At 32.7% G+C, this 8163-nt stretch overlaps 1 pseudogene; it reads right to left on the reverse strand.

The window, feature by feature from the left end:
- LOC107646393 lies at nucleotides 3001-7759 on the reverse strand (annotated as a pseudogene).

Consider the following 8163-nt stretch of genomic DNA (forward strand, 5'->3'; position numbering starts at 1 on the left):
ATGTTCTCCCAAAACATAAAAATGGAAATAAAACAACAATTATGATTAAAAGTATTTCTTGAAGGTGCACAAGCATTTTGTTGATTTTCTTGCAGTGTCTTAACACTAATTTAACAAGGATGTATGAGAGCGTACTTAATGTATAAAGAGATGAACAACTAAATGATTTAAAAATATAATTATTTTAGCTTTTAATTTTGTTTATCTGCTAATTAAAAAGAATAATAAAACTACTTGAAGACTCTTACCAAACTTATTATCTTTTCTCGATTACTATCTTTTACTCTAAACTTTAACATAAAGAAAAAAGAGATAGAGAGACAAAAAAAAGTTTATCTTTTTAGATATTGGATAAAAATTGGTGTAATCTTTTAATATTAGAAGCTACAGTGTTTTACAAAAATTCTAAGAGCTGTAGAATTCGTAAAATGCGGATTGTCAAATGAATTTTTTTTTAATTTATAAAGACAATACACAAACTGTGTATTGTATTATTTTAATATTAAATTATAATACACAGACTGCGTATTGTCAATGCAATACGTATTCTGCGTATTGTGCTTACACAGAATAGCGTCCTCAGAACATTGTAAAATCCCATTTTTGTAACATTAACGTAAAATTTTATTCATTCTTCAATATCAAAATAAAAAATCCACAAAAAAATATTACTTTACTCTTTCTTTTTATTTTTTCTTCTATGTTTTATTGCAAAATGTTGTCGGATATACGTGTCGATGAATATTCTATGATTGTTGGAATGTTTAAAATATAATATTTTTTAAATATACTGTTAACTAAAATTTTTCAAATTTGCCCTAACCTATCAAATTCAATAAATCATGTGGCCTTAAGTTAATATTATCATTGCACTACGTAACATCTTTACTATTAGAATGTCACACTTTTGCATGCACCACTCTAATAGTAAGGACGACGACTTTTATATACTTAATAAGAGTTTTTAACTTGAATACCGGATCGTTGTTTTCTTTGAGAAACCGAAAATTCTTTTTACTTGAAAACAAACATATATATATACAAAAATTCTTGTAAAAATTCTTATACAAATAACATATAAATATTATATACATACAAAACATACAACTCATATCCCTCTTACACAATTATAATGACAAATGTGAGAGAAAAATTTTGACTAATATATATACAAATAAAAACAACACGGCTAAGGACTTAGCAAAAACGTCATCAATTTCCTCGTCCGTCCTGAAAAGAGAAGTCTGTAAAGGGGTGAGAACATCGTTCTCGTAGGTTCTCAGTAGAGGGTTTAAGAATTGTCATAAGAGGATACGTATAAAAGAAGAATGAATTTCAAAAGCAAATATCATCATTCATCTTATGAACCTTTTCAAAACCACAACAATTAATTATCCAAAATTCAAAGTTCTCTTCTTTAATATAAGGATTTCAAAGCTCAAATAATATCCCAATACATAATCAAGTTACGGCCTCCGGCCCAACTTATAAACGACTCTCAACCTCCGACCCAACATATGGATAAATTTCGACCTTTGGCCCAACATACAAATAAATCTCCACTCGATCTCAAAACAGAATCAGTCATAGGAACAAACAATACAAGACAAACACAATCAGAAAATAGTTACAACAAGTACCATAATTAACAGTTAAATAGGATTCATCAGATAAGCAAACTAAAATATTTAAACACACCCAAACAATAGCAAACAAATGCAGTATGATGCATGCCTGTCCTATTGGTCGTGAGCTCACGCGTTAGTTACATTGCCAGAACCAGACACATTCGGTAACTAACCCGGACATTTTTCCTCTGAGGTTTCTCACATATATATACACTATATGTCTCGCGGGTGAGTGTCTTGTATGCCTCGCAGGCAGAACTTCCCGTATACTCGCAGGGTGAGTGCCTTGTACACCTCGTCATCAGAGAGACCTTCGCAGGATTGAGCGCCCTGTGCATCTCGCAGGGTTGAGTGCCCTGTGCACCTCGCAGGCAAAATTGCCTGTATACTCGCGGGTGAGTGCCATATACACCTCACAGGGTTGAGTACCCTGTATATCTCTTTCAAAAATTCATATTTTTCGCCAAATCAAAAGTCTCAAATTAACTTCAATAATCTATCTCAAGCTTAAACATTTGAATTCAATTGCTTTTGAAAATTACTAAAAACTTTCAAAGCCTTTCCCCAAGGTCCGAAAACATAATTCTTTTCTTAAAATCAATCCAAGCCAAAATAAGTTATTAAATTAGATTAAATTACCTTAAATCAAGATTTATTAAATTAAATTCTACGGCAGAGTCTCTAAAATTTAAGGGAGCGACAACCAATTCTCATTTCTTTAAAATTCATTAAAATCCTTAAATCGTAACTCTTTAATTCATATCATTTCAATAAAACTCATTTTCGTTCAATCTGTAACACTCTACCACTACAAAAAAAAAGGTTAAAATGGCAGTTTTTTAAGGTAATTACAGCGGTTATAACTGCCATTATTGTCGAAAATGGCGCTTCCAAGAAACGCCGGAATTCTGGGTGCCATTCTGGTTATTACGGCGGTTTTTTGGCGGTTAAAATTGCGATTTTTAACCGCTATTTTAACCAAATAAAACGGCGATTTTGTTGTTGTTTAAAATGGCGGTTTGTAACCGCCATTTTTACCTGGGTTTAATGGCATCCTCCTTGTTTAAAATGGCGGTTTGTAACTGTCGTTTTTACCTGGGTTTAATGGCATCCTTCTCGTTAAAAATGGCGTTTATAACCGCCGTTTTTACCTGTATTTAATGGCATCCTTTTCGTTTAAAATGCCATTTCTAAACGCCATTTTTACCAGGGTTTAATGGCATCCTTTTCGTTTAAAATGGCATTTTTTAACTGCCGTTTTTACCGGATAAAAATGATTTTTTTATCTTTTAAAAATACAGTTTTTACTATTATTTTTATCTTGCTAAATAAATGATTTTTTTTATTAAAATTTCACAATAACAAAATCATAATCCATAGACAAAATATTATATAACTCAAAGTATTAAACATAATATATGATTTTTTAGTATTACAAATAAAAAGTAATAACTCCTATACAAAGTATCAAACTAAGAAATATTGTTAGTTCTATTACATTGGGAGTTTTCCTAGAGATGCTCAACAAATTTGCTACAGATCATTCCAACATTTTCATTGTTCATGTCCGTGTAAATAAATATTACCTGCAAAAGAAAATTGAACGTTGAAATAAATAGTTGCTCAAATAAATAGCAAACTACCAGCATTTTAAAGAATTAAAAACTAAACCAACAGTCTCACAAGAGGGACTAGATATTAAAAAATTTATCCATATATATATTCTAAAGGTAAGAAAATTATTCTTGTATGCACATTTTGATTTTTTTAGTCAACTCATCATCATCCTCAAGATTTCTATCTAGGCCTCCATTTGCATCTCGTCTCCTTTTTTGCAGAATCAACACTGCCATTGTTGTTTTTATTCAACTTGTAATACTCATTAATAGTATTTTCAATAGTTTCCAGTATCTGATCACTATAATTGCTTACCTTGGCCCTGTGCTAAACAGAAACATCTGTGTTAATAGTATTTTCAATGGTTTCCAGTACATTTGATTAATTCGTAGAATGAACTTATTTGCTCACACCATTGAGTTCAATGAGTTCTTCCTTTGTTCTTGGTACTTTCTTGCTCATCAGCTGCAACAGAGAATTACTATATAACAGAAACAGCAGCTCATCAGATGCTTAGCATTCAAAGACAAAATTTCAATTAAATTAAACTATTCATAATCCATTACTGCACAAGATTAAATGAGCTCTATACAGAGAACTTGTGTAACTAACCAGAATACGTGGTGAGCTAAGACATTATCTCCAGATTCACCAAGAATAGTTGCCCGCAGCAACCGCAGTGCTGAGTATAACTTTGCTGAAAGATTCTGAAATAAAGTTCTATCAAAGACAATTCAAGACATATTAGAAAATTGAACAAAAAGAACCGTAAAGAAACCCATTATATACCATGTCAACTTGAGTTTGGGGCTGAGCAGGAGTATCAATTTGATGACTATTTTGTTTTTCAGATGTCAAAGATCCTTTAGCTGGAATGAACTCGTACTTCGCTAATTTTGATGCTTTTATGGACGATGGAACCTACAACTTGATGACTATTTTGTTTTTCAGATGTCAAAGATCCTTTAGCTGGAATGAACTCGTACTTCGCTAATTTTGATGCTTTTATGGACGATGGGAACCTACAACATTTCAGGATGCTATTAAGTAGGAATATAATACTGAGAAAGAGTGTGTTGTAGATGTTAAAAATGAGGCTAGAGAAGGTTGAGACAAGAATTCAAAGTAACTTTGACGTATCAATCTAACAATATCTGAGCGCTAACAGAATTGGACCCCTAAAATTCTGACTGACAGATTCAATCAAGAAATAGCTTCATGAGATCGACAAACCTCAGTTTAATCCTCTGGCCCCCCAGCAACAGGTTGCGGACCTTGGGGTCATTTACCTGCAAAACAATTCAACCCGTTAGACAGCTTACTATTATTTAAAGTCTAACTATGAAGGTTGCAACAACAGCTATAGAAGCACAACAAGCACATAAGAAACTTTTGAAAATAAATTGCAGGATTCAAACATAGACTATTTCTTTCAATACCTTCAATATTGATGATACTGATCCATAAAATCACTTTTTTTAACCTCCTCCACAAGAAAATCCTCTACAACAAGATGATACAATACTCGGGAAGAAGCCTCACCCTTAGCTAGATGCTTCCCAGCACCATGAAGGCTCAAAGTATCATGACGGTGTTTCTTGACCTGATTTTAACATTAAAAGTACATAACTAGAGGACATATTTAATGGCTAAATAGGGCAAGAAAATATTTGTAACAGTGAAGAGAGGAGAAATAAAACAAGTTATCTCAGTGGCATACCAACTGTCTTAAGGATCCACGATAGACTTCTAATATATGTGATGATGAGACCTTCTACCCAGTTAGCTTAACCAGTTCAACCTAAAAAGAGGCAATCAAACGAACTGAGAAATAGTGAACTAAAGTCTCTATCTCAAATATTGGAAGTTTGAAACTAACATAATTCCTTAAACTGGAAGGATGAAAACAGTAAATTTTATAGAAAGAAGATGCTTTCAAACCAATTGCTTTGCAATCTCAGTGACATCTTTCTCAATAAAACTTGTGTTCTTCAAACAATTATCACATGTTTTCTGACATGTTGAAGAATCAAACTTCTCCCCAAAATGAGCAAGCTGCAGAAGACGCCTACAATCAACGTCATTTTCACAATAACTGACCTGAGACAGTTGAAGGAAAACATATTGTAAAATCAACAATAAAAAGGGTGACAATATAGCAACAGCCAATATAGAAACTTCAACCAGCCCTTTGTTATCCCATTTAAGAAAGAATTACCATTCGCAAAAGGTTTTCAGTGTTTGTTTCCAATATCCATCCTGAATTTGTCATATTTGAGTGACTGTATCCATATGTCATTGAACTTTGCTCTATTGCTCCTTGACTTATCATATGCTTAACTTGAATCTATAAAAAATTATATACAGCTAGATATCAGCAGTGAAAACACCAACAAAATGGGGAGATCTGGATATCAATTATTACTTATTTCAAATAACTTGCCACTAATATAAATTTTGAATGATCTTCCAATTCCATACAATTTACTATTCAATTATCTGATACTAACATAATCACTGTAGCTGTAATATAATATACAGGAAGAACGTAGACCATCTCTACCAGCTCGTCCACATTCCTTGAAAGATAATGAAAAGTAAGAAGACATGTTAGCAAACAGAAACAAATGTTCAGAAACTATGCCAAAATAATATTTTAATTGAACATGTTAGTAAACAGAAACAGAAGTTCAGAAACTATGCCAAAATAATATTTTAGTTGTCTGCGCTATCTGCTATACCTGATGATAACCTTCAATAGATTTTGGAAGGGAATGATGGATTAAGAAGCGAACATCAGGCTTGTTAATACCTGGAATTTTAAATTTAAATTATGATTCTACTCAAGCAAATCAATGCAATAAATAGTATCTGAAAAGCATACATTTACCCATTCCAAATGCCACAGTAGCACAAATTATATTGATCTCATCTTTACTCCACTGCTTTTGAACAAAGGCACGTTGAGCAGGATCCATGTTACCATGATAAAATGCAGACTTATGTCCAAACTCCTGGACAATGAACATAACTAGATAGTGTATTTGCAAACAATTCAACTAGATGTTGACTTCTAGTTTTACTTTGTTTATAGAAAATATAAAACAAGAGTCCAATTATGGTTTATCATGTAGCCATACCATCATCATCCAGAAAGAATAATAAACAAACAATAAGCATGACAGAAGAAAAATGGAAGAGAAGCAACAATACAGGTGCAGTCAGATGACCAACCTGCAACTTTTCAGCAACCTTTTCACAGTCCATTCGAGAAAGGTAATATATAATGCCACACTCATCAAAATGGTTTTCCCTAATGAATTTGTCAACATCTTCCAAACACTTTTTGGTCTTGGGAAGGACAGAATACCTGCAACATTCAAAATGAGTAAGGATTCATACTTTCAATTAAAAAGCAATATTTGCTTATCAAGAAAAAATAAATAAATTTAAGAGGGTGGGAGAGCATAATGGCACTCACTTGGCAATCTTTTCTGGTGTTACATACAATAACTTATAATTACAATATTTGGAATTAAGTTCTCTAAAGATATTACATATAAGAAAGAGAATTGGGTTCAATAACTATCTTTTGGTATCTATTAATTGTATTAAATCTTTTCTCAAGTCCATAAATACATTCAGTATAGTAACTATCCCTCTCATTTTTATCTCCAACAAAACTACTCCTATTTATCAAACTTTTAAAACATGAAATTTAATGTCTAATTTTAACAATATCTACAAAAATTTAAAACTGCAGCTTCAATGGGAGCAGATTAACAGTGTGGCAATCAAGCTTCTAATAATAATAATAATAATAATAATAATAATAATAATAATAATAATAATAATAATAATAATAATAACCAAAAAGAAAAAAATCACCCAAAATCAGAATCAACCATAGAAAAGCAAGTCAAATTCGATATATTAGGATCAAACACTCAATACTCATGTGATTTTACCTTATCTTTTGAATTATTGTTTAAAATACGTAATCAATTTTTAAAATGATACTGAATTAATTTTGAAATAAAAGAAAAACAAAATTCCTACCTATCGAGCAAAAGCAAAAGCAGAGTATAACTAATCATGCAGTAATTTGAAAGATTTAAGCTATAATTTACAAACTGAAGCTGGAAAAAGAAGAAATAGCACTCACATATATGAAGCTATTCTTCTGCGCTTGGTTTCCATCATCAAACACTGTCATTATCAAAATTTACATCACATTTATCAAACACAACATAAGTATTCATTCACACGCAACGAGAATACATTTATTTTTCTTAAATAAAGAAAATCTAAATAATGTACTTCTTGTTCAATTTAACTATATTCGTATTAAAGAAGAGACTCATCATAGTATCAAAAAGCAGAGAATCGCACTTTTGAACCCTAGAATATAAAAAGATAGAAAATTGACCTGCCGATCTAGGACGAAAGGGAGGCACTGAGGATTTTAGTGGAGAAGACATAGAAGATGGCAAGGAGGAAGCTGGAGGAGGCATCGCCGGAAAAGATCGCGACTGGAAGAGATGTTGCCGAAGGAGATTGCCGCTGGAGGAGGTGTTGCCGGAGAAGATCGTCGCTGGAGGAGATGTCGCGGAGAAGATCGTCACAGGAGGCGAATGCAGAAAGAGATCGCCGCTGGAGGAGATGTCATCGGAGGAGATCATCGAAGAACACAAGAAGTCATACCTTCGTTTTGGAGAATGTTGCTGAGAAGATCGTCGGAGAATGCCGCTAAGAAGATCGTCATCGAAGCAGTCGTTGGAGCAGTCGCTGGAGAGTGCCGTTGAGAAGATGGCTGGAGCAGCTTCACTTTTTCGAGTTTCACTTTCACCACACCAGATAAGATAAGTGTTAGGGTTTTTCTTGGTTTTGGGCTTTTGGCCTTTTTTTTTTAAATACT

This window comes from Arachis ipaensis, chromosome B06 (genome assembly GCF_000816755.2).
Source record: "Arachis ipaensis cultivar K30076 chromosome B06, Araip1.1, whole genome shotgun sequence".
In the NCBI taxonomy this organism is placed as follows: Eukaryota; Viridiplantae; Streptophyta; class Magnoliopsida; order Fabales; family Fabaceae; genus Arachis; species Arachis ipaensis.